Source organism: Grammomys surdaster, unplaced genomic scaffold (genome assembly GCF_004785775.1).
Source record: "Grammomys surdaster isolate TR1022 unplaced genomic scaffold, NIH_TR_1.0 126131, whole genome shotgun sequence".
In the NCBI taxonomy this organism is placed as follows: Eukaryota; Metazoa; Chordata; class Mammalia; order Rodentia; family Muridae; genus Grammomys; species Grammomys surdaster.
The window spans coordinates 2,668,185-2,694,161 of record NW_021620939.1 but is presented as its reverse complement, the minus strand read 5'-3'; the positions used below and the strand labels follow the sequence as shown (position 1 = coordinate 2,694,161).

General features: G+C 43.5%; 1 long non-coding RNA gene and 3 other non-coding genes across 4 annotated transcripts; 1 reads left to right on the top strand and 3 right to left on the bottom strand.

Moving 5' to 3' along the window:
* Positions 1–207: 207 nt before the first annotated feature.
* Positions 208–7,609, bottom strand: LOC114611981. Its single transcript, XR_003709919.1, has 4 exons — positions 7,544–7,609; positions 6,145–6,302; positions 1,983–2,029; positions 208–998 (listed from the first exon to the last, which is right to left on the bottom strand). It is a non-coding gene; the product is annotated as an uncharacterized LOC114611981 (long non-coding RNA).
* A 24-nt stretch (positions 7,610–7,633) lies between these two features.
* On the top strand, positions 7,634–7,705 carry Trnae-uuc. Its single transcript has one exon. It is a non-coding gene; the product is annotated as a tRNA-Glu (tRNA).
* Positions 7,706–11,565: 3,860 nt separating this feature from the next.
* Positions 11,566–11,637, bottom strand: Trnac-gca. The gene has a single exon. It is a non-coding gene; the product is annotated as a tRNA-Cys (tRNA).
* A 3,458-nt stretch (positions 11,638–15,095) lies between these two features.
* Trnac-gca lies at positions 15,096–15,167 on the bottom strand. Its single transcript has one exon. It is a non-coding gene; the product is annotated as a tRNA-Cys (tRNA).
* Positions 15,168–25,977: the final 10,810 nt, after the last annotated feature.

Genomic DNA, 25,977 nt, shown 5'->3' with positions numbered 1-25,977 from the left:
ACAACTATAATTTAACTAATCTGAGATGGGCTTCTGAGTACCTTGACTTAAGATGAAGGTTACCTGGGTTTGACTTTAAACTGTCATTGAGTTCCTGCCCACAACCAGAGTCGAGAATAAAGAAGTACAGATACCTGCTCAAGGGAAGATCTTGACCATGTTCAAGCTTCAGCTCCCAGCTGACTTCCTAACATCTCATTGGTCAGATTATGGACAAGCCAAGTCCAGAACTGGACAAACACTCACCTATGCCAAGGTGATGGCATGACCATGGGGATGTAACTTACTGCCTCTGACAATCCATTGGCCTTCTGACCTTATTCTGCCTTGGCCCCATCAATGTTCTCACTACAATCCTCAGAAGCTCCTAACTCCTTTGAACACAGGCAAGACTAACAATCTCTTCCATGGAACGTGCATCAGGCTCTTCTAAGCTAGACACATTGCCACAAAATGAAGCTCATTTTCTGTGTAGTCACACAAGCAGGGGGGAAAAAACACAATATAGAGAGTCTTCCAGACCCCAACCTGTCTAAACATTCATGTGCCTCATCTATATATCACACAGACTTAGAAAACATTTGCAAGACTACACTAAGAAATGATATGGCAAGTCTCTACAGACTACATGTTCTTCTCATTTGCAGGACCATGCCTTTGCCTCTCACAGCCTCACTGGGAGACCACTGCCAATCTAGTGAGTGGATTTACACTGGTAGTTATCCAACTCTCATACCGGTAGGTCAGAATTTCAGAGATCTAGCCTGAAAGCCCAGGCTAGGCTGTGAGTGAGAGGTGACAGTTTCTTTCTCATCCAGTGGAACTCACTATGAAGGAAATCTAAGCAGTAACACGAGAGGAAAGTGAATCTGTAGTGTCCTCTGAATTGGCTGTTCAGGTTGGCAGAAAACAGTTGCTGGAAACAGCTAAGACACATCAGCCGATCCATGAAAAGAACACTAGTCGATTTATATCAGAGAAGATCCACCAGGCGGAGCCTAAAGACACCACAGATAGACTTGATGATTATGTCCAAGGGATTGATTCTAGGTTACAACATTCTAAAATATGTGCAGACAATGTATGTCCTATGGTGTGCTAGAGCATAGCACATGAGATGGTGTTGGAGAAGCTAGAGGGACTTCTTAGTAGGATTTTGAAACCCCTTTATGACAATATCTATGGTGTATATGCAAGAGGGTTATATGGTTCATAGCATGTTCGAAATTAATTTTTCAGTGAAATGGTCCCACTTTAGAGCATCTTTAAACACACTTTAAGAAGTAAAGGACATAGCAACACAAATCAATGAACTATTGTTACAGAATATTTGATCACACTGTGAACCTCGAGACTGCGTTATTTACTGGGGGGGGGGGGGAACTATTTCTAGTTGTGGTGTGGCTCAGTCCTAGCATGCACCTTTAATCCGAGAGCTTTCTGTTTATTGTAAACAAGATTAAATAAAGCCAACCATGGGTCAAGAGGCAGAGCGAGCAACCAGTTGACAGGGAATGAACACAGGGAAAAAAAAAAAAACATAGAGAATGAGAGGAAGTCAGGAAGATGGGTAGGAAGATACACGGGAAGTAAAAGGGAGGGATTCAGTTTGAAAGGATTTTGAGGAAAGCTGGCTTTTCCTTCTGGGATGTCAGCTGAGGAGGAAGGTCAGCTGGGTGCTTTCTCTACCTCTCTGAGCTAGCAGTCTTTCACCCTAGCTTCTGGCTCCTAAGGCTTTATTGGTAAAATCAAATGTTTAAGATTTTGTTAAAAACAACAAACTATGCTTCCTACTTACAAGCTGCTCAATGCCATGGTAAAGGTAAACAAAAAAATTCAAATATGACAAGTTATATAGTGAAGCACTTTAGGGTTGTCCTCGTCTCTTCTTTTGTTGTTTCTTCTTTTTATTTCCCAAATGCAAAACAAGATACTTTAACATGATTAAGCATCTTTCCCTTATTTCCTTGCATTGGACTTACCATGATCGATCTGAAACATTTATTTCCCTTGAGCAAATGACTGGTGGCTGTACCAAGAATATAAAAAGAAAAACAGTTAATACTCAGCTTCATGGCTCCAAAATGGGATTTTGTAGCAACTTAATGGCTTATAGAAGCAAGCTTTTTCAGGAGAAAGGGGATTTCTTAAATCTCTTTAACTCTTCAACTTAGTAAAGCTAAGTCAGCTAATCATACATGTCCCTCCAACTTTATGTGCATGGAGGTTACCTGAGATCCATGAGAATGCTATAGAGCCTGAAACTGCATCTCTTATGAATTCCCAGATGATGCCCCTGTGTATCCAGAGACCATATGTTCAGTGAGATACCATGGCAGATTATCTTTGGGTATTTGGTGGCTCACCGTAAGGCTCTCTTCACTCAAGTAGAAAAAAAAATTTAGTGCTGGGGAAGTGGAAAAGCCAAGCCTCTCCCATCTCAATGGTGGACTATAGTGGGATGAACAGAGAGCCAGCCAGAAGGCAGTAAGATGTACTTCAAGGTCTCTTCTTTAGATTTCAGACCAGACATCATCAGTGTGTTAAGAAGGGGTGGAGGAAATGTCCTAAGGAGAAAAGACTTTGTCCAGGTGGGATTGTCAGTACTGGAATGCATGCATCTTGGTTTGTAGCTGTTCTGGGGTGAGCCCTTAGCCCCAAATCAAACTGGATGATGAGATGGGCTTCTGCAAACTCTTCAAAGCTGCCTCCTGAGGATGGTTTCAACAGCTTCCCAAGTCTCCTGAAAGTCAGTCAGGGGAGTCTCACAGAGGCAACTACAGCGGGGTGCTCTCGGTAGATGCCAGAGGCACCAATAGCACCCTGGGAACCTGGGAACTAAGTTAACAGGGAAACCTAACATAGCCAGAGAGACCAGACTAGTAGGCACAAATGGAGAAGATGTCAACAGTAATCAACAACCAGCTGAACACTCCTCAGATGGAACTAGTTGACCTTGGATATCTCTAACCCACACAGCATCCCAGCACAGCCCCTCTGCCCCAAAATCCAGGATGGTTCTAGAAAACCATTCATGGCCCAAGAATCACACTCCCAATACAGTGGGCAAGGCCACACAGCCTCTAAAGCCACTACTACTTTGAAGACATGCATAGGCTGAAGACAAGAATCAAGGTCGTGTTGTACTCAGAAGAAAAGGTGCATAGTCCTATAAAGAGGATTGAACTTGCTGTCCTGGGTTCAGTAAAGCTGACCAACTGCAGATTTATAACTACTCATAACTACTCACGTCTGAGGACAATAAGCACTGGAAAGGAATTCATTTCTTCACATCTAAACTTCCCCTTGTTTTGTGGAGCTTCGGATAATTAACTGTAATTTCTCTTTGCTCTTCCTCCAATATTTTTGTGGATGTGTGTCCTGACACACTGACAGATGTCTAAGGGAAATAAATACCTTCTTACAAGAATGCATAGCCCACTAGGAGACTCTGGGTAATTAAATAATGCTCCCTCTGAGCTCTCTGCAAGCTCACACTGTCAGGAAGAAATGTAGAGGTGTTATCTGAGAACCTCCCTGGTACAATGCTGGTACTGCCCAATGAGTAACATGCTTGCTCTTGTGTCTCAAATGGGAAGAGATTTGACCTGCCGAAAGGATTCACAGATAAGATTTATAGCATCCCTCCTGATCCAACAGCAGAGAGAGAAATGGTGTGGCCATAAAACACCTACAGAGAGGGTGAGGAAGGGAAAGAGAAAAATTCTGACATTACAGCTATAAAGTAAAAGCACCACAGAGAATGGGGAGGATTTCTCAGGATTTCTGTGATGTCTCTGATGTTTTCCGTATTCCCATACTCCATCCCATGGTGATGCATGTGTGCATGTGTGCTTTCAAACTCCACCTTCAACCTCATTCCCATGAAAAGCCTCACCGCAGAGATCTACCATGACCAGTCCAGTCGGGAAGCATTTTGTTCTCAAGTTGCTTAGATAGTAAGAGGAAGAAAGAGGGGAGGAAGAAGAGGCTAGGGGAAGGAGGAAGGAAGGGGAGGAAGAGAGAAGAAAAGGAAGAGAAAGGAGGAGAGGAGGGGAGGAAGAGGAGAAATAGGAGATGGTTCAGTCAGCAAAGTGCTTGTAAACACTAGTACCTGAGTTCCATCTCCAGAACTCACATTATGAAAAAAAAAAATGGTGGCTGCCTTTGTAATAAAAGTGCGGAGTTGGCAGAGATGGGCAGATCCTTGTGGCTCCTTGGCCAGCCAGCTCAGCATAATCAAAGAGCATCAGGCTCTGTTTCCAAAACAGGAGGTGAACAGTTCCCAAGGAATGACTCCCAAGGCCATCTATTCTCTGACCTCCACATGCAGGCACACTTGTCATGTGCACCTGTATACACAAGTGGGTTCACGTGTGCACACACATACATGTACATATGCATATACACAAAACAAGAAAAAATTAACATAGGACCATCTTACATTGGGCAGACACACTCTGTTGTGTCTCTAACCCAAATACGAGCCAATGTTCTGCAAATGTCCTGGGAACATAGTTAAGCCTTTTACAAAGCTCACTTGAAAAAGGCATGATATTTTAGACCATTATGTAAGTAAACACAAGAGAGCAGGGATGGAGAGGGGAAGGCCTATAGGTGATTAAGTATAAAAAGCAAAAAAGCAACCATGCCCAGAGAGACAGGGTAGACAAAGAAAGTCACATTGAGTTATAACTGCCCCCCGCTGCTCATGAAGCTGATTAGCAGCTGGTGAGGGGTTAGAAGACAAGCTCCTGTCTTTTGCTGTCTGAGGGCCTGGCTAACTGGACCTCGTTCTCATTGCAGAGTTCTTTTAGCGTCGTCATAAAGATCTAGGTATATTCGTATTTATCCAGACAGAAACTAAGCAAACCATACCATATTCGGAGTCAAGATTATAGTGCCCCAGCTGGTCATAGGAAAAAATTGGGCAACTGTGCCCTGCAAACTGTCTCACTGTGAGCCACTGTGTCTTGTGTATGTGGCATCCATATTTACCTCTTCAAAGTTAATGACACACTCCATTCTTAAAGCAAGTGAACTGTGTTCTTCCTCAGAACATATGGGAAAACATCCAGGAAAAACAAAGCTCACTAATGGCCAAAAGGTGGGTTTTATCCCCCCCCACCCCCCCAACACATTACCAACAGGTACAGTAGCCTTCAACACACACACACACACAGAGAGAGGGAGAGAGAGAGAGAGAGAGAGAGAGAGAGAGAGAGAGAGAGAGAGAGAGAGAGAACCCACTGGGCTCACTTCGCAGTCCTCCGGGCCTTTCTGAATCATCTGCATCCATTAAGGCTCAGATCAAATTTCCCTTCCTTAAAGAAGTCTCCCTTGGCCAGTCAAGCCTCCACTCAAGCCTCCATTGATCTCCCGTTTCACAGAAACTTCTAGAGCAAGTATCGATTGCACTGTAATTGCAGTATTTAATCACATACTGTCTTGTATTCCTTAAGTTCATTTGTTTTAAATGCAAAGGTATTTTCCAAAAAGAGCTGGAAGATCTCGCTATCATAGGGTTTCTCAATAAGGGATTGGGTTCTAGGCTTCCCCATAATGATAATATCATTCTTTTTTAAATTATATGGTTCATTGATGGAAGCCCACTGTTTCCTGCTCTTACCACAGCAATGGACCACTGGAAGACTGACTCTTGAAAGCTACCTGGGAAGAGGCTGGAATTCCCAGAGCTTCCTGATAAGCCCAGTCTTAGCACTCACCCCTGACTGCTAGCCCCCGGTAATTTGCCAGCTAGCATCCCCAATCCCCCACTAGCAGGGCATTGTCTTTTCTCCTGTGAGACTGCTGCTTGCTCTCTACCTCAGCTCTCCTAGCTTAGAGATGCTTATGTAGAAGTGTTCCTTGCAAACACTTCCCGGGTAGCTGGCTCTTTGCTGCAAAGTTAACATCTGCCTGGTTGATAACCTTGGCGCACAAGGCCTCTCGGAGCCATTTGGTAGCTCTCTGCTGCTCCCTTCTGGCAATTTCATGACACTGCGTCAAATCTAGTTGCACCCCGTAGATGGGGGGTTGGGGAGTGCTAATGGCAAAAACCAACCAAATAAACAAACAAAAAATACTTAATATCACATGAGAGATGAATATTTTCAAATTTACCTACATTTTCTTAACACTTACCTATTTCATCTTTGGTACTCCAATCAGCTTCGTCCGCACCATTAGATACTAAGACAGTTCTGCTTAAAAGCGTCCCCTCTACAATAGTCGCCAGATTTCTGTATCAGACACTTCTACAGATGCAAGATTCATGTATGTGTGAATGCATGTGCTCTCTCCTTCATACAAGAACAAAAGTTAAGGCTGACGGCAAACAGAGGTTAATTCACAAAGATTAGTTTATATGACTGACTGAGAAGCTTGTTGAAAACTAAAATTCCTAAGCATCTCCCCAAGAGACTCTGATTTTCTAAATGGGGCCCAGAGACGAATTTTTAGCCGGCTCCAGGTAATTGGACAGACTGTGACAGACATTAGTATCCATCTTCTCCCCTATGAATCCATCCCTTGATTCGGCCGTAGCCTATTTAATCTGAGCTTTAGAAACCAGAGCCACAGACGCTGGGGGAGGGGAAGTGGGGACACGCTTCTCGGAGTAAGCATCTAAGTACAGCTATCAGAAATTCCTTCTCCTTTGCAGTGTGATCATTGCAGTGCCCAAAATATGCCTAACGACAGCATCTGATACAAGAGCGTGTGACAATTTAATAACGCTCTGTCCCATAATTTATCACATAAAACCTCGCATCACGTAGAGCCACTAAACTACTGAGTTAGCGAGTGGTTAAGCATCCAACAAACAACTATTCAAAATACATTGTGGTGCACTTCATTAGACCTAGAGATGAGGTTTCGAAGACGTTTTGTTTGATTTCAATTATTTGCTTAAGCAAATGAAGAAGTACCAGACCAACCTGATTTCTTAATAATTGTTTAGCAGAAAGAAAGGAACTTCTGCAAGTATCGTGGCTGCTAAAACTAACTTTTCTTCATGTCAACGGTGGTGTACGGTATTAGCGCTTGTCCACCCTGAGCACGCACTTAGATCGTTGTTGAGAGGTAGGTTCATTTTCAGGTCTAGCATGCATACCGGATTCTGCGGTTTCCTGTGAGCTCTTGGTGAAAGCTAGAGCCAGCCTGCACTAGTCGGCTCGCTCACCTGCGAGCTCGCTTAACAGCTGGTATCATCGGTTTTCTGGCTCCTCTATCTAGACAGAGCATTCCCAAGAGCTTTGTTCGTTAGCAACTCTGGCAAATTGGTCGCCGTGGTGATGGGTGCCCTATTTTGGCTTTCAGAGACAACTTAGGTTGCATAGACCTTCTAACATCAGAGGCCAGAACTTCGCTCAGAGCCGACGCTCAGAGTCAGCTAAAGCTGCTGTTCTCTGAGCATGCGCCCTAGGAAGAGCAGTAAGATCTGGCTGTGCATGAACACAGACCACAACTACTTCGCTTTCTCGGCCTTTAATCACCTTCCCCCACACTCTAGACCACCCTTTTTTCTTAAACCTCTAAGTACCTCTACACTGTTTCCTCCGAGAGGTAGAGTTGAGGCGTCCTGACCCAGCTTCACAAGCGACTTCTTCAAGAAGACGGTCTTAGTATCAGTTCCCACATGGTCTAGCGGTTAGGATTCCTGGTTTTCACCCAGGCGGCCCGGGTTCGACTCCCGGTGTGGGAACATGATCTTTAGCTGAGTCCTGAGAAGGGTGTGAGCTCTTTAGCTGAGTGATGGAATATATGAGCTGTTTAGACGAGTGTTGAAGGAACCACTTGAAAAGCAGAAGTGAGTAACAGGCCAATTCAGGCCAGCCTAGTCTACAAAACTACGAAAAAAAGGAGAAATCCACATGACAGCAAAATAGTCAATGCTCTCTTGCAAAATCCACTTTATTACGGTAATTTACACTCATTCACTTGTAGTAATTTTTGTACTGCACATGTATTAGTATTTGTAGTGCTTGGGATTGAATCTAGGGCCCCACACTTGGTAGGTAAGCACTCCAGCACTGACCTTCATCCTGGCTTTCTTTCTTTTTTTCTTTTTTTTTTTTTTAATGTTGAGAAGGGGATCTCACTAAGTTGCCCAGGCTGACCTTGAACTCTGTAAGCCTTAACTCGCCATCGCCCGGCCTCAGATTCTGGAATAGCTGGATTTACAAGCCTGTGCCACCCAGTAAAACTCATCCGGGATTCAAGGCAGGCTTTGCCGGTTGCAGCCAATCACGTGGTCAGCCTCAAGGCTTGCTTTCAGTTTCTGCTCCGAGGATGGCTAAATGCCTTATAATCCTGCTGGCAGCCTTTATTAACCTGCCTAAGGAAGGGCGTGTTTTCGGTATACTTGGTTTTACTATGGCAAGCAGTTGAAACCGTCTTCCTATTCAACAAGTGACCCCCTGCTTTCCCCGCCCACTTGCATCACGTTCCAGCCTGGTATGTGGTCTTCTCCACTTGCTCACACAGTGGAGACAGAGAAGGGGCTGTGACAAAGCGATCTGATGACATTCTTCTGCTGACTTTAAAGGCAGAAGAAAGGGCAGTGAGCCAAAGAATATGGAAACAGACACTATGGATAGATTCTCCAGAGAGGCTTCTGAGAGTGTAAAGTCCAGCTCACATTTTGCCTTTAGCCCACCTGAATAAGCTGAAACTTGTACTTCCAGAGCCCTGAGGGAAGAATGCAGTTAAGCGTTGACCTGTACTTTAGTGGACTCCCCCACTGCTCAAGTGCACCAACCTGAGTTGTCTGTTGCTTCTGTATAGATGGTAAGCATCTGTACAGAACAAGCAAAGTATGAAGCAAAAATATCACTTACTCAGAGACAGAGAGACAGAGACAGAGAGAGACAGAGAGAGAGAGAGAGAGAGAGAGTGAGAGAGAGAGAGAGAGAGAGAGAGAGAGAGAGAGAGAGAGAATAAAAGGCAGAATTGCTGTCACTTGTAGGGTAATTATTATACCCTGTACACTCAATTGACATACTCAGTTCTGACACCAAACATAGTAAAGAAGGAACTATTGCTACCCCTAACACACATATAAAAGAAACCAGAGCTCAGTTAGTTAGCTAACTGGCCTGAAACCATTGCCCAGAGCTGGAACAAAACCATCAGAAGTCTCCCTAATTGCATTACAATGAGAAAAGGAGAGTCCTTTCAAAACCCAATTTACCCTAGAGTGAAACAAAAATCTATCAAGTGCCACATAATGAGTCTGACTTGTCATTTCTGTTCGAAGAGAGATGAGGCCAGCCTACATCCTGTTTAATGAAAGCTTGGGCGCAATTCCTTTTCTTCTAAAGTAGAATATAATCAAGAGCCTTTTGATTTTTCTCTCTAGGGACCCCTGTGATATTGCAGCCTTCAAGAAACCATCAAATAGAAATCAAGAGAAATCTCCGTGTGTCTCCCATCCTTCCCTCCACAGGCACGAGTGATCACTCTGACCCAGCTCAATCAGCCTGGGCTGGTAACACTGTTACCATAGGAGAGTTAGCTCAGACTGAAGTGGGCCACGTGCTCTCTTTATGTGTGTTTGATTCTTCATTTGACAAACAGCACACACACTTATTACTGACATATTTCAAGGGAGGGTGGTTCTGTCAAAAAAAAAAAAAGTGCTTCTCCTGCAACCATGATGACCTGAGTTTGACTCCCCAGAACCCAAATAAAGATGCCAAGTGTGTTGAAGTACTTGTAATCCCAGTGCTGGGTAGACAAACAAGAGGATCCCAGATGCTTCCTGCCAGCCAATCTAACCTAATTGGTGTGCTCTGGACCAATTAGAGGCTCTGTCTCAAAGGAGATGGATGACCTTCCTAAGGATGACACCTGAAGTTATCAGCTGCCTCCACACTTGCAAATACACACTTGTCATACACACACACACACACAAAAGGGAGGAGAACAGAGACAGAGACACACACATACATACACAGAGAGACACAGACACACATACACAGAGAGGGTACAGAGACAGACAGACACACACACACACATACATACACAGAGAGAGAGAGACACACAAACATACATACACACAGAGACACACACATACATACATACACACAGAGACACACACATACATATATACACACAGAGACACACATACATAAATACATACATACACACAGAGACACACAGACACACACAAAGAGAGAGACACATAGAAAATTGATACATTTTTTTATTTTTTTTGGAATATTTATTGAAATTGATGATATACATTAAGCAGAAGAAAATTACTCTTTAACGTTGTGTCAGTTTTGATGTCTGAGTTTGGTTCTCACAGGTCAAATATGTACCTACAAGGTGGCTCAGCTGATAGTCACCTGCTGCCAAGCCTGGCAGCCTGAGGTCAATCCCTGGGAGCCATGGCATAAAAGGAGAGAACTGACTCCTGAAAGTCGTCCTCTGACCTCCGTGTGTGTGTGTGTGTGTGTGTGTGTGTGTGTGTGTGTGTGTCAGGACCCACAAGTTGAGTTCATTGGCCATGGAAAAGAGCTGCAGTGGCTGAGGGGTGTATCCCTGTCCTTAGAACAGATGGCCCTGGGGTACAGTCATTCTTACCTCTTGACAAACAAGTTTGAGATCAAGTCACCCTCACTCTGGCTTCCCTGCAATGCCCAGCTGGGAAATACACCCTTGAACTCTCTTAACCTTCCCTTTCAGCCACACTCCTATCTCATCCCCACTTCTTGGGTTCAATGCCATGTGCACACTACACATACTGCGTGCATGCACACACATATGAATGAATGAATGAATGAATGAATGAATGAATGAATGAATGACATAAATAAATAAGTCATTAACATTTTTGAAAGCATGCAAACCAGACATGGTGGTTCTTGTCTTTAATGTTAGCACCTGGGAGACTGAGGTCAACCTGATCTTCGTATTGAGTTCCAGGTCAGGCAGGAGCTACACATTAAGACCCTGTCACACATACGTATATGGTACATACCTGTGATTTCAAAAGTCAGGAAGCAGAGTCAGGAAGTTGGTGGAGGTTAAAGGCAGGGGCTTCTCTATACTATCTTCACAACTCTTTTTTGCAGGATTAAAAGTTATTTTAAGCTTAAAGGAGTTGCAAAGGGTATGGTTAATTAGATTAACCCCTACAGAAAAGAAAAACTAGAGGTACACATAAGAGGTATGTGTGGGTATGTATGCCTGTGTGTGTGTTTATGTATAGGTGTGTGTGTATGCCTGTGTATGTATGTGTGTGTTTGTGTGTGTGTATTTGTGTGTATTTGTGTATATTTGTGTGTGTGTATTTGTGTGTATTTGTGTATATTTGTGTGTGTGTTTGTATGTGTATGTATGTGTACACAAAGTATGTATGTAGTCTCAATATATGTGACTATACTTGAGTTCTGGTGTTAGAAAAGGGAGTGGTTTATGAGCCAATGGGCCTGGAGCTCCCCTGCCAGGGAATCAATGAGCCGAGAGGAAATGTTTCGTTCAGTTTGGAGCTCTAGACAAATGTTTCCTGTACCCTAGTCGAGCATGAACTTGCCAACTGAAACAAAAACTTAACACAGGGGGCACCTGGATTTGAACCAGGGACCTCTTGATCTGCAGTCAAATGCTCTACCACTGAGCTATACCCCCATGACCAACATAGGCCTCAGGTAAACATTTGTTCTGCCTTTATGACCTACATCACACCTCATAAATTACTCTCATGTCTGAGATTCCTCTAGGATTAAAAACCACCCTTAATTATCTCTTCACCACACTGCCTCCTGCTTTTCCCAGAGCTTAAATATTTATTTTTCTTCCTGCCACCTAAAGTTCAGACCTGTCTCCTCAGTCTAACCATCTTGTCATCAACTGCACACTCATCTCCAGGTAAATCAGCGTTCTAATCAGAGCGGCCACCAATGAGTTGGGGCTAAGAAAGGATCTTGTTGTCTGTCTACGAACAGACTTCAGAAGTTCATGTTGGACTCTGAATTTAGAAACAAATGTAGCATATGTGTCTGTGCCATGCACGTTTTCATCAGATTTCCATATAGGGACATCAGTTCTATTTCAGAGTTAAAGCAAAGAAACAAAATCAAAGCAGAGAAAGATAGCTCGAAGTTCACAGTTCACCCCGATTCCTAGTCTCTCAGGTTCTAATCTAAGAATTCTCAATCCTATACCTGGCTAAAATTAAGCCAACAAATCAGGGAAGCGCCCTTCACTGTAACAAACTTACCCTGACGAGGCCTGTCAGCCACTGTAGGGCCAAGGAGTAAAGAGCAAGAAGCTGGGGCTGTGGGTCAAAGGCTTTCTAAAGGTCTCAAATACCCACTTCCTCCCTCTACCCTGATGCCCAAAGGGGACCTTAGATTTCAAAATTGTTATGCCCCAAATTAAACTCGTTACATCTCCAAGTAGTTTGCTCTTTTGTAACATTAGCTCAAGGCTCAAACCCAACGGGCATTTGCAAGGTGCCCCACACTGTACTGAACATCTCCCCCTCCCCTGCAAAGGGAGAAATGGAGGCACAACGCAGTTCAAGTATCTAGTCCAAGGTCCTATAATTAGTAGGTTATGGGGCTGGGATTCTAGTGTTAAGGTCAGGACTTAGCGCTGGGCCTGCATACCCACCCATCTGACAACCTTCCTCCTCCCTGCCTTGCTTGTTGATGCCACTGTCATCTAGAGCAAATATTTCTGACAACTCTGGGCCATGCCCATGTCCTTTTCCCAGCTCGCGGTGAATCACTAAGTGCTGTCGATTTTACGTTTCAGGTTGCCCCTATCAATCGCCGCCCTTTTTCCGGTCCCCACCTCCATCCACGCTGCTCCCAGGGCCTATCAGAAAACCAAATCTGTTTACATATCCCTTGCAAATGCCTTCTCAATAAACTCCTAAACCAACAGGCAATGGTCTCCACCCTTAATCTCTACTTGTTCCTTCAACTTCTCACACCCCACGTGTCACTCTACACAGCGACCTGGCTCCGGCTTCTTCCGGCCCACTACCATTTCACACAGAACTGCCTACACCACTTTCTCCCCATCCACTTCTAGTCCACGCTCCATCTGTGGGATATTATTCTCTGAAACCAACTAGCCATAAGCTCCTCTCTGAAGCCTCCTCTAACCTCCCCTCCTCTAGACAGAAGTAATCATACTGCCTCTTGACTCTAACCCGGAGCACCCAGCGCAGCACACATTGCCTCCTATGGTTCATGCTTGTGTTCCCATTGAGAGTGAATGGAAAACAGCAGCCGAGTCTCACTCACCTCCGGGGCCATGCTTAGTACAGTCCAGGTAATGTCATTCAAACCGTTACCAAACAGCCAAGTTTGGCTACCCATCCACCATAAGCCAATGAAAGGAGTCAAATTAATAGTGAAAATCAGAAAAAGAAGATCTATCCAATATGGACCACATTGGAAGAGAGACAAAGAGATCCTGAGACCCTCCTACCCCTTCCAAGTCCGTCTTCTGGGGCCTGACTTAAGAAGGTTTAGCTAAAAAGCAAGGCATATGCACAACTAAGCAGCCTGGCTAAAGTGTGGTCCCCTGCCTACCATTGCTGTAGCTCCAAGTCTCTCCAGCAAGGTCATCTGAAGAATGTAAATCTTTCTCCAGGAGACAAGTTCCCCGTCTGGCTGCCTACAGAGCGCCATATCTTTTTTTCCCCACAGTAGGAAATCCCTGGGGAAATTCTAATGTCTTCCAGTTCATCTTCTCAATAGTCTGATAGTCAAAGATGAGGTAACAAGTGTGTGTCTCTTAAGAACACACTCATCCCTGCCAGACTGGTGCTTCCAGAATTGACTAAAAGACACAGCCTTGCCTATGCAGTGTACCTCGCCTGATCCCCAGCTTAGCATCTAGGGACAAAATGAAGGCAGCCGAGGTAAGAGTGATGGCTACTAAAGATAGAGAGATAGAAGGTGACAGACACCCATCAAGCCTTAGAGTATGAAACAGTGGTACCCACCCTTCCTAATGCTGTGACCTTTACTGCAGCTCCTCATGGCGTGCTGACTCCAACCATAACATCATTCCTGTCGCTACTTCATAACTGTAATTTTGCTACAGTTATGAATCATAATGTAAATATCTGTGTTTTCCAGCGGTCTTTGGGGATCTCTGTGAAAGGGTCCCTCAACTCTCAGGGGTCATGACCCACAGATTGAGAACTGCTGGTGTGGAAAGTATACAGTTTCTTAACTTCAGGCCAGTTTAGATTTCACCCCAGCAGTACTCTGTGGATAGCCATTTCTATCCCATTTAGTACCCACACCTCTCTTGCACACCCTCTGTGTGTGTGTGTGTCTCTGTCTGTGTATGTGTGTGTGTGTGCTTGTGTCTCTCTGTCTCTCTGTCTCTCTGTCTCTCTGTCTCTCTCTCTCTGTCTCTCTCTCTCTCTCTCCCTCTTTCTCTCTCTCTCGTTTACTAGGATGGAGCCTCACACAACTGCAGGCATGTGCTGTCACTAACCTACAACCTCAGGATTTTTCTTGCCTTCTCTTAGGGCACAGTCACTAAATTTCTTGGATCTCCTTGTAGCCACAATGTGGTAAAAATCAGGGGACCTTGGAAACCTCACATGAAAGGATTTTATCACAAAGTTGTTTGGTTTGCTTTGGTTCTTAAGATAGGGAATCATATAGCTCAGACTGACCTCAAACTCATTATAAAGCCAAAGCTGCCCTAGAACTCCCAATCTTCCCATTGCTGCTTCCCAAGGGCAAGACTACGGCTGTGTGTGCCAGACACAGAGTTTTCCATCAGAACAGTGAAGTAAGTGGTGTAGTGAGGTCACTGAAAGCATGTTCTGAGTTCGAATCCCAACTTGCTCTTTGCAGCATTTGACTTGTACATGTTACTGATCACCCCTGAGTCTCAGTCTCCATGAAAGAAATTCACACAGTATTCACACTGCTAAAACTTCTGGAAGAAATGCAGGAGACAGTGAAGAAAGTACAGAGAGCCGAGACTGGTACTTGCAATACCCAAAGAACTCAAGGGAGGTTGTTACGATTCAGCCATCCATGAACCACATCCACAACAAAAATCTAAAATCAGCCCATATTCTAAAGCAAAAATCAAGAGTACACAGGGGGCACCTGGATTTGAACCAGGGACCTCTTGATCTGCAGTCAAATGCTCTACCCCTGAGCTATACCCCCAGTGAGATGGATTTGTTTTTATAGTGTATCTGTCTCTCTGCATTCCAGTTCTTAAAGCCTCCAGTGACTCAGGGGAGCTATAATTAGGAGTGCTGCCTGGAAGGAGTCTGGGCATTAGAAGTTCTAAAGGAAATTTATAATGAAACAAGACAGGGATCTGAAGAACTAAGTTCCCAGGGCCAAGAAAATCTCCTTTCGACTAGCCATTATTCGACACTTCATTCCTGCCTGTTATGTTTCATATAAAGCAAACCTCACTTCCAAGGACAAATCACTGGTTTTGCCATGGCTGAAAACATTAATATAAATAATACAAGTGATTGGCTTTCCATCATCACCGCCTCAGCTCCTACTTACATGATCCCCATCGCTCTCCGTGGCCTCACAGAGCTCAGCTCCAAGTTGGCACTTGAGAGAGAATTGCAGCATTAAATTGACTCGGGGAGGGGTGTCCCAATAATGATTGGTGAGAGACAGCTGTCGGGAGCTATAACTCTAAGTCGATTTTAGTCCGCTGAAAACAGATGGTCTGTGGCACTCTTATGTAACATAAATATTAGGTTATACATAACATAACTCGCCCGAAACTTGCAATATTGTCTACTCTGGAAGGTCATTTGATTTAAGAAACAGAAATGAATGTTAAGAGGCTCATAAGCACCTAACTAAATTGTTGACCCCAGTCCCAAGGCCAGAACTTCTTCTTAGCCTCCAAATGTCCCCACAATTCCAGCAGCCTGTGTTTCATGGCCTCGTAAATATTTTCTCTTCCCTTAGTAACATGCACATGAGCATCTTATGGAAATTTGATGCACACATCCATTGGAAGTATTTCTCCTAACAATTTTCCAAACCATATATATTATTTAGGTCTTTCCAAGTATCTTCATTTTTGGGAGTGACCAATCAGTATGAAGATTGCGGTGATCAGGATCTCTGTGGCAAAGGCAGTGCGTGCTGAAGACTGTTCACATGGTGATGTGAGAAGTTTATTCTTTTTTTTTAAGAAAAATATTTGTTTTGTGTATATAAATACACACACCAGACACCAGACACACCAGAAGAGGGCATCAGATCCCATTACAAAGAGTTTTGAGCCACCATGTAGTTGCTGGGAATTGAACTCACGACCTCTGAAAGAGCAGTCAGTGCTCTTAAATGCTGAGCCATCTCTCCAACTCAAGAAGTATGAGTGACTGGATTTTCATCATGGTGGGGGGTCTCATATGGTCTCAAGATATTCTATCTGTTTTTGTTCTGCCCGTCAATAAGCCTCCCTTACCTTTGTAAGATTTTCATGCAAACCTTTGGATCTCCCCAACCTGTTAAACTTTTGTTTATACAAAGGTCCAGACTCATCTTCAGAACCCGATGATCTCGGACAGCAACCCCTTCCTCTTTCCCCTCCTTTCCTTTTCACCAATTCTTTTTTCAACTAGACAACTGTGAAAGACTGTGAGAAAACAAAACAAACAAACCAAAAACCATAAAATGCCTTCATTTGCCGGGCAGTGGTGGCACACGCCTTTAATCCCAGCACTTGGGAGGCAGAGGCAGGTGGATTTCTGAGTTCCAGGTCAGCCTGGTCTACAGAGTGAGTTCCAAGACAGCCAGGGCTACACAGAGAAACCCTGTCTCGAAAAACCAAAAAAAAAAAAAAAGAAAAGAAAAAGAAAAGAAACAAAAACAGAAGAAACAAACTGAAAGACTGTGAGGTCAGACCCCATCCAGTGGGGAAAAGATACATTCACCAACCAGCATTAAAATAAAAACCAAGTGAATGTCCTGTCTCCGTATGTTTGGTAGCTGGGTCCTGGTTTGGATGTAGCCGTTTTGCAAAAAAAGGAATTGCCTTGCTGAGCGACTCTTTGTTTTTGTGTTCCCTTGTGCAAACACCAAGACTATTATTCGTCTGTTTCTAATGGTGGCTGGTGGCAGGCTAGAAAACATGGAATGCATTTGAACAAAAGGCGGGGTCCCACTGGTTAGGGAATACTTGTTCAAAGCACAAAACTGTAAAGAGCAGAGAAGCACAGTGCATGCTTCATTGACTCCTTGTTCCTTTCTCGCTGTGGCATCAATGGGAACTGAAATTTTAGCAGTGACAGAGAGGCATGTGTTTCACACTCAAGGCCCCAGTGCTGGACAGGATTTAAAAAGCATCCCAATCACGTCTTTTATAAAGTACAGAGTGAGAAACGGTGAACAGCCTTGCTTAAGATCACTGGTGAACGGGGGAGTAGGATTTGAACTAGAGCCTACTCTACTCAAGGTTCCTCATGGTGGAGTGGCGGGGAGTGCCCTTTGGAAAATCCCATGGCCGGGGACAGTGTTGGAACTCATAAAATATTTGTTGGATAGATGTTGGATTGTGCTCACCTGGCTTTCTAGGGGATTTCCCAGATTTTAGGAGTAAGCACCCTGCATCTCGAGAAACCCTTCAGAGAAGTGGATTCATTATCATCCTAAATAGCACACACCAGCATCCCCAGTATTTCCCAAACCTGATCACTCACTTTTTCCTGTCATAATTTTTAACTATTTCCACAACATGTCCCCTATAATAATATTGCTGGCATTGATGGCTCGGGAGGTCTCAGAAATAGAGGCTATTGACAGAGAGACCTTACCTTATCCACTGCTTCCAGGTTCTAGTACCTTATCCACATCCAAGAGAGAATCCAGTGATAAGATAAAGTAAGGGAAGTTTATTTACAGGCTAAAAGTACACACCTGAGGCAGAGAGTTCCAGCTTCTCAAGAAAAAGCCTCACCGCCCAACCCTCTGGATAGACTCTTCCCTGACAAACTCCAGCAGGTAAAACAGAGGTACAACAGGGAGAAGGTAGAGAACTCCAAGAATCAGCCAGGGTTTTTCTCCAGAAATGTTTCTGTCATTAAAGGGTCTTCCTGGATGTGCCATGCCATCAGATGATTACAGGAGGAGGTAATTTGTAATGCTAATGATACTGAAACTACACTGAAGCAAAAGATAAGTAGCAGATGTCTTGGTTGGCCACATTGACTCCAACTGGTTTGAGATGGTCTCTATTTATTTATCTTTTTACCACTCAAGTGTGGTCTCAAGATGTTCTACTGTCTGTCAGACAGCTCTGAGTTTGCATCAACCTCTGGCTGCCTCGTGGTTGGCTTTCCTAGAGCCTCTGTAACCTACCTCACTAGTGTTTACTTAATATTGGTTATGAAACCAACCCACTGTTGTTGTTTTTTTTAAAGTTAGCCTCATAATAAGCAAAAATATCTTTAAAAGCATGTCAACTGTATTTTGTTCTATTGCACATAGAAATAAATACATAACTATTGGAATACATTAAAAATTGTGTTAAACACGTGCTGTGCTTACAGCTTGCAGTGAATGCTTCTCTTAACGCTTTTAAAATGCTAATTCATGTAGTCTTCAAAATAAGCAGTGTAGGAGGAGCTATTTTCACCTTTATTTTACACGTGGTGAGATCAAAGCACAGAGAAGTTAAATAACTTTGCCGAGGCCATACAGCTAGGGAACGGATACACACAGAGCCCAAGTCAGCTTAGAAATTCTCACTGTAGCCACGGCATGTCACTCAGCTTGAACCACCATTTTGTTTCAACTTGAGTGGGCCATAGGAAGCCCAGGGATTTTTGTCAACTTCATTCTGGGTGTATTTGTGCTGATGGTGCTGGGGGAAGGGTGGGACTTGCATGAGATTAGCATTGCCATCAAGAAACTGAGTAGTGGGGCGGTGGTGGCGCATGCCTTTAATCCCAGCACTTGGGAGGCAGAGGCAGGCAGATTTCTCAGTTCGAGGCCAGCCTGGTCTACAGAGTGAGTTCCAGGACAGCCAGGGCTACACAGAGAAACCCTGTCTTGAAAAACCAAAAAGAAAAAAAGAAAAGAAACTGAGTAGAGCAAACTATTCTCCTTAACATGGTGGGCCTCATACAGTCAATTTAAAGACTCAGAACAAAATTGCCAAGTAAGAGGAAAGTGAAATGCTTTGTGCTGGAGACATCTATTTTTCCTGATTTCCACATTCAACTGAAATCTCAGCTCTTCTTGGATTCAGTGCACTATCAGCTCTTATGGGTGTCCAGTTTAAGAGCTGTAAACAGTGCAGTTTTCAGTATTGATAACTGTTAGAGTCAATTCCAACGCCTCTCCCACTCTCCCTTCCTCCCTGCCCCTCTCGATTCTGGAGAACTGCTAGTGCCTCCATTTTGTCAAAGTATATGTGTGTGTATGTGTGTGTGTATGTGTGTGTGTCTGTGTGTGTCTGTGTGTCTGTGTGTCTGTGTGTGTCTGTGTACATGTGTGTTCGTGTGTGTGTGTGTATATATATATATATATATATATATATATATATATATATATATACATACAGATACACTTACTTACATATACATATATTCAGTGAACTTCAGAATAATCCTTGGTACAGATTGTTCTGAAGACATTGAATAGACATTGAACTAACATGTTCAACATTTTCTACGTTCCTAACTCTGCCATGGTGACATAACACATATGAATCTGATCTCAGCGTCAAAATGTAGGCAAAAGTCAAAGTAATATGTGTCCTAATTAAACGAAATACAGGCCAGTCTGTCCTGAGTTCCAAATCCTAACACTTGGGGATTAGCTACAAGGGACGCACAGCACAGCAATATTTACAGGACTGTAGGGGAGAGTGTGGTTGTTACTCAAAACATAATCAGCCACAGTGTCTGGGAACTGAGCCGTCCTGATGCCGCCAGTTCCCTAAGAACTATTTTACAGGGAAACCTAAAATTTAAGTTTTCAGAACTTCTGCACAGTAAGGAAACAGTGGATATAATGAAGAAGAAAAAAACTACAAAATGGAAGAAATTCTCAAACCTATATCTGACAGAAGGAGTTCTAATCCTATTAAAAGTCCTTTTTAATTCATAACTATTATGGATTAAATTATTAAGTATATATAAATGTAAGGCCCCCGGAGTGGGGAGACCCCGACTCAAGCCACAGGGGAGTTCGACCACCCAGAATCATGCGAGACCGAACTTGCTGCAAACCGTAAAAGGCTTTATTTCTGGATTACGGGGTATCAGTCAGCTGAGGCTGAGGCTCACAGGGAAGCGTCGACCCCAAGGTTCGGGAGCAAGGGGTATTTAAAGGAGAAAACTGCAAGCCAGGGGGTTGAAGGGGGAAACCAGGAGGGGACAGTGGAGAAATCCCAACCTACATCAAAAAAATAGTTGGAAAGTTTCAACCTATTATTCGGCTAGTCTCAGACCAGGGTGGGGAGTGGGAAACATCCTGTACACATTCTATTCAGGAATGTGACCTTAGCCTAGTCATTTACCTTGTGGTCAGTCACTTCCTGGGGTGACTTGGCCAACCTGTATTACTAGTTCTGCCATTCTTTGTCGGAATGACCTGCCTGACTTGCTCCCTGGCTAGTTCTTTCTTCGGGTGGCCAGCTAGTTCCTGGAGCCTGGGCCTGTGAACCTGCCAACCTTAATTCAGATGAGGGGGTCTCAAGCTTCTCTATGAATTTTTATATCCTTACATAATCATAAAAGTCCATATTAGGGCTAGAGAGATAGCTCAGTGGTTAAGAGCACCAACTGTTCTTCCAGAGGTCCTGAGTTCAATTCCCAGCAACCACATGGTGGCTCACGACCATCTGTAATGGGATTTAATGCCCTTTTCTGGTGTGTCTGAAGAGAGCAATGATGTACATAAAATAAATAAATAAATCTTTAAGAAAAAAAGTCCCTATTAAACACACACACACACACACACACACACACACACACACACACGTTCAACATAAAGGAATATGGGAAATGTAAGCCCCAAAAATATTACATGTGAGTAAGGATGCAGATTTAAAAGGCTCCTGTACACTGTTGGCAGAACTGTAAAATGCTGGAATCCTTGTAGAAAACAGTGGGTTTCTCAAAAGTCTGCAGAGAGAACTATTGTATAGTCCAGAAATCTTACTCCTAAAGGAAAGGAAATTGGCATCTTGGCGATCTCTGTATCCTCTTGTCATTGAAACATCACTCATAAATACCCAGGACACAGAAACAACACTCACCACTCATCAACAGGTAAAGGGGTAGAAAGAGGACTACATGCTTGCAGGCCCATACTGTGGAAGATTGATCAGCTATAAAAATAAGACAATTCTGCTATTTTCAACAACATAGATGAAACTTGAGGGCGTTACACTAAGTGTAAGACATTGGAAAGAAAAACTGAAGTACCATATTACCTTGTTTACATGTGGAATCTAACAAAAAGGCTGAGGTGTGGAGGAAATGTGAAAATGCTCATCAGAGTATATGATGCCAATTCTATGATAAACTGGTCCTGGACATCTGATAAACAGTGTGTTCAGGATTATAAATAATGTTGTATTGTGTACTGAAGATTTACTAACAAAGCAGATCCCAAATGTCCTCATCACATACGTGCACACAGTCACATGAATGCACACACACACACATAAGACACACAGACATACATATGTGCATACTCACACATATACACATACGTTGCAACTATGTAAGATGGTAGATGTATTCAATAACTTGATTGTGGTAATCATTTTAACATACATACATACATATATGCATATACATATATAATGTATATTGTGGTGGTTTGAATAAGCATATCTCCCATAGACTCATGTATTTGAATTTTTGGCTATAGGGAGTGGCACTATTAGGAGGTGTGGCCTTGTTGGAGGAAGTGTGTCGCTGTGAAGTTGAGCTTTGAGGTCTCCTATGCTGAAGCTATACCCAGTGTGGCACACAGTCTCCTTCTGCTACCTGTGGATGAAGTTGTAGAACTCTCGGCTTCTCCAGCACGATCTCTGCCTGGCACTGCCATGCTTCCCACCATGATGAAATGGACTGAACCTCAGAAACTGTAAGCCAGCCCAATTAAACATTTTTGTTTATTAGAGTTGCAGTGGTTATGTTGTCTCCTTACAGTGATAAAACCCTAAGACACACACTTTTGATTGAATTGTCAATTATATTTCAAATCTGGAAAAAATATAACCCCAATAGTTAAAAGACTCTTCCCTTTTATAATAGTTCTTCTTAATCGAGTTTTACATGGTTTTGCTTGCTTAGCATTTTGTTTACAACAGGATCTCATATATCCCAGGCTAGCCTAGAACCCATTATTTAGCTAAATAGTACCTTGAACTTCCCTTCTCCTCCCATGAAGTCCTGGGATTACAGGCATGCACCACGCTTTCAAAATTACACAGTGCTTGGAGATTAAGGGTTTCGTGTGTGCTAGACAGGCACTCCACCAACTGAACCATGCACCTAGCCCAGGTTGGGACTTCTATATCAATAAAATATGGCAGAATTAATAATGTGGGGTTTCTATGGCTAGGTCAGAAAGGAACACATAGATTTCTCTTATTTCTGTTGGAATTCCTACTTGTAGATCCCAGGCACCATGCCATGAAGAGGCACAAGCCAAGGCTGCTTGCTTCACTTGTCACCTCTAGTCTCGCAGAAAGTCTTCCTGCCAACAGTTCCAAGTCAGATCCAACAAGAAGACATATGAGCAGCTAGAACCCCAATTTTCAAGTCACCCCAACCATCAGTCTTCCCAGCAGGGACCCTAGACAATGTGGAACAGAGGAATGCATACACACTACTAATTTAGGCATAGTTCATGCACCCATATGTAGCTGGAAGTGCATGCCTGTGTTCCCTGTCACTGCTGTAGCTGTTGGGGCATTTTACTACCCCATCCGTCAAGAAGGATGGAAGATTGTTAGTGACCTTGGGCCCTACACTTTTCCTATCTTACTACCTTCCACCATATCAAGCACACTGTACTGGGATCCTGTCTTTGCTCTGATTTGCTAAGAGAATGTTCTGCTTTGTAAATAAATCCCAAGAGTGTACACACACAGTTCTGGGCTGGTGAGGTGTTTCATTGAGTTAAGGCGTTTGTAGCCTGATAAGCTTGAGTCCCTAGGACTCACACAGTGGGGAGAACCAACTCTTTAAAGTTGTCCTCTGGCCTCCAAACTCATGTTGTGGTTCATGTGTTACCCCCCCACCACCTCCACCGCACACACACACACACACACATACACGCACACAATCCATTTAATTTTAGTAGCACATAACCTCACAGTCATAGTGGCATGACTAAGATTAGGCAGTAAATAAGGAAATCGTTGTCTAACATTGGACCCTTGGCAATGTGACCTGCTGTGCCAAGTCTGAGACTCATCATATTGTTGTCATTTGTCCTGGCAACCCCTTCTAGCAAATGACATTATATCATAAACTTCCTGGAATCAATGACCAATGGATGACAAGCTCCTGGCAGATCCCAAGTTTTGCTTGATTGAACTCCAAGGCAAATACCATTGCATCAGATGCCTCTCGAATCAAGCCAGCAACTGTGCCTTCCCACCAGCTCTGACATCCTGGTCAACATCCGCCACTTCTCCTACACACTCAGAGTCCTGTAAGCCTGAAATCTCAAGGCATCCCAAAATTAAGATATTCTTTCTCTCCCAAAATATCATTGGGCCACAGCCCATATGATCATCAATACTTCCTGATCAATACTTCCTGAGAAGTAGTGTATCACCCAGTACTGCAATAGCAATACCCCTAAGTGTGTTGTAGGTGGGGTTATGGTGGAGAGGGCTGCAGGAACCAATGAAATGTCCCCTGATTGGGTGCTGATTTAGGGGCATGGCAGGAGCCTCTTTCCACCAGCCTTCAATCTTCACATCATATTCATTTGTATGTATGTATGTATGTATGTATGTATGTATGTAAGTATGTATGTATATATAGTTTTTTGAGACAGAGTTTCTCTGTGTAGTCCTGGCTGTCCTGGAACTCTCTCTGTAGACCAAACTGTTCTCAAACTCAGAGATTCACCTGCCTTTGCCTCCTGAGTGCTGGGATTAAAGGTGTGTGCCTGACCACCACCAGCAGCAAACGTCATATCTTAAAATCCACAGGCATGACATCTGTGGAGGACAACGTGATGTCTTGATCAGGAAGGAACCCTGGAATTGACAAATGGGGATCTGTGCATCTGGGGCCCAATCATTCAATATGACATGATCAGTTCACTTTACCACTGAAGCTTGGTAAAGATTAAGTCATTTTACCACTGACGCTGTGTGGAGGTGGGGTGAGAGGGAAGGGTACCCTGTGCCTCCAGAGGACTTACATTTCTCTTTGCTTCACTTCAACATTTCCTCGTTTTCCAGGAACCTCAGATGAGCACAGAAGAAGTGGGGAGCTGCCGATCACAAAACTTTAAACCCTAGCTCTAAACTTTGAAACTCTGAAAGATGCTTAGCTCTAAAAGGATGCTCCACTTTCAGAATCTGCTCTATAAATAGTTTCCAAGGTTGGGGGACTCTCGGAGATTGAATTTGTTTGACAACATTTTTATGAATCTCTTCCATACTTCCTAATGCCACTGTCTATGCCATTTCAAGACCTAAACTTCAAATTATTGTGGACATCTGCTTCCAGCATATATAGACAGAGCTGCCGGCCACCACCAATCTGCTTCATACTCAGAAGAAGAAAAAAAAATAAGAAGTAACCAACAGACAACTCAATGCAGCATCTAAGAACCGGAGCCTTTCTCAACATAGTTCTCTTTTCCATCTCCCCATCCTGTTCCCTCCATCACATCCACGGTAACACCATCTTTCAGTGGTCAAACATGCAGAAGCCATGATTCTTAGGCAACCATTCAACCTAGAAAATTTAAACAGTGAAAGCTGCATTTGAGGATTCTGAATGCTCCATTCATTTCAGCCACAAGCTTATAATGAGAAGAGTCTAACACTTGCTAGGCAAGCTGCCCCCTGGCTTCTGGCCTGATGACCATTGAGTCTCCCTTACCTTGGCTGCTGCTCTAGGCCAGTGTCATTCAATTAAATGGAAGTATGGGAAAAATAGACAAGCTACATACATCAACCTAAACAACCTAAAGTAAGCTGTGTATTTTCGCAATTTAAGCTAGCTCCATTCTGGGGTTTGGTATCATCCTGTGGCTAGCTGCCTGCATATCTTTTTCTACTCAAGGTCTACAATTAAGCCTGAACTAATCCTCTGGCTAGTATACTCCTTTCTGTACGAAGCTCAGAGCTGTGGAGATGGCTCAGTGGTCAAAGCACCTGCCATGCAAGAATGAGGACCAGAATTGAGATGTATAAAACCCAATGCCCAATGGGTACAGGGATACTACTATAATTCTGGTGTTCTGAAGGTAAAGTGAGCTGTCTAGGTAGACTAGCCAAATGTGTGCACTCTGGGTTCAACAGCAAGCTCTGCCTCAATAAGTAAGACTGAAAGCAACTGAGGAAGTCATCCAATGTTATCCACTTGCATCCATGTACAGAAGCACACGTGTACATGTGTACCCCTCACCCCATGCACCCATGTACATGTAAATAGACATACACATATGTACACATACTCATAAGCAAAAAACAATGAACAAATGACTATTTCCCAGATGAGACAATTGGATAAGAACCCTTCTTCCTGAGAATAATTATTTGGGGTAAACCACCCAACACTTGCCAGACCTGGTGGCATACACCTGTAATTTCAGCACTAAGGAGACTGAGGCAGGAGGATTAGGAGTTCAAGGACAGCCTGGGATATGCAGTAAGACACTATCTTGGAAAAACAAAACAAGCAAGCAAGCTAACAAACAAGGAAAAGGGAATGATAGGAAGTCAGTTAAACTTGAGTTCCAAATAAATAAAAATTATTAAAAATGGGGTTTACTGAGT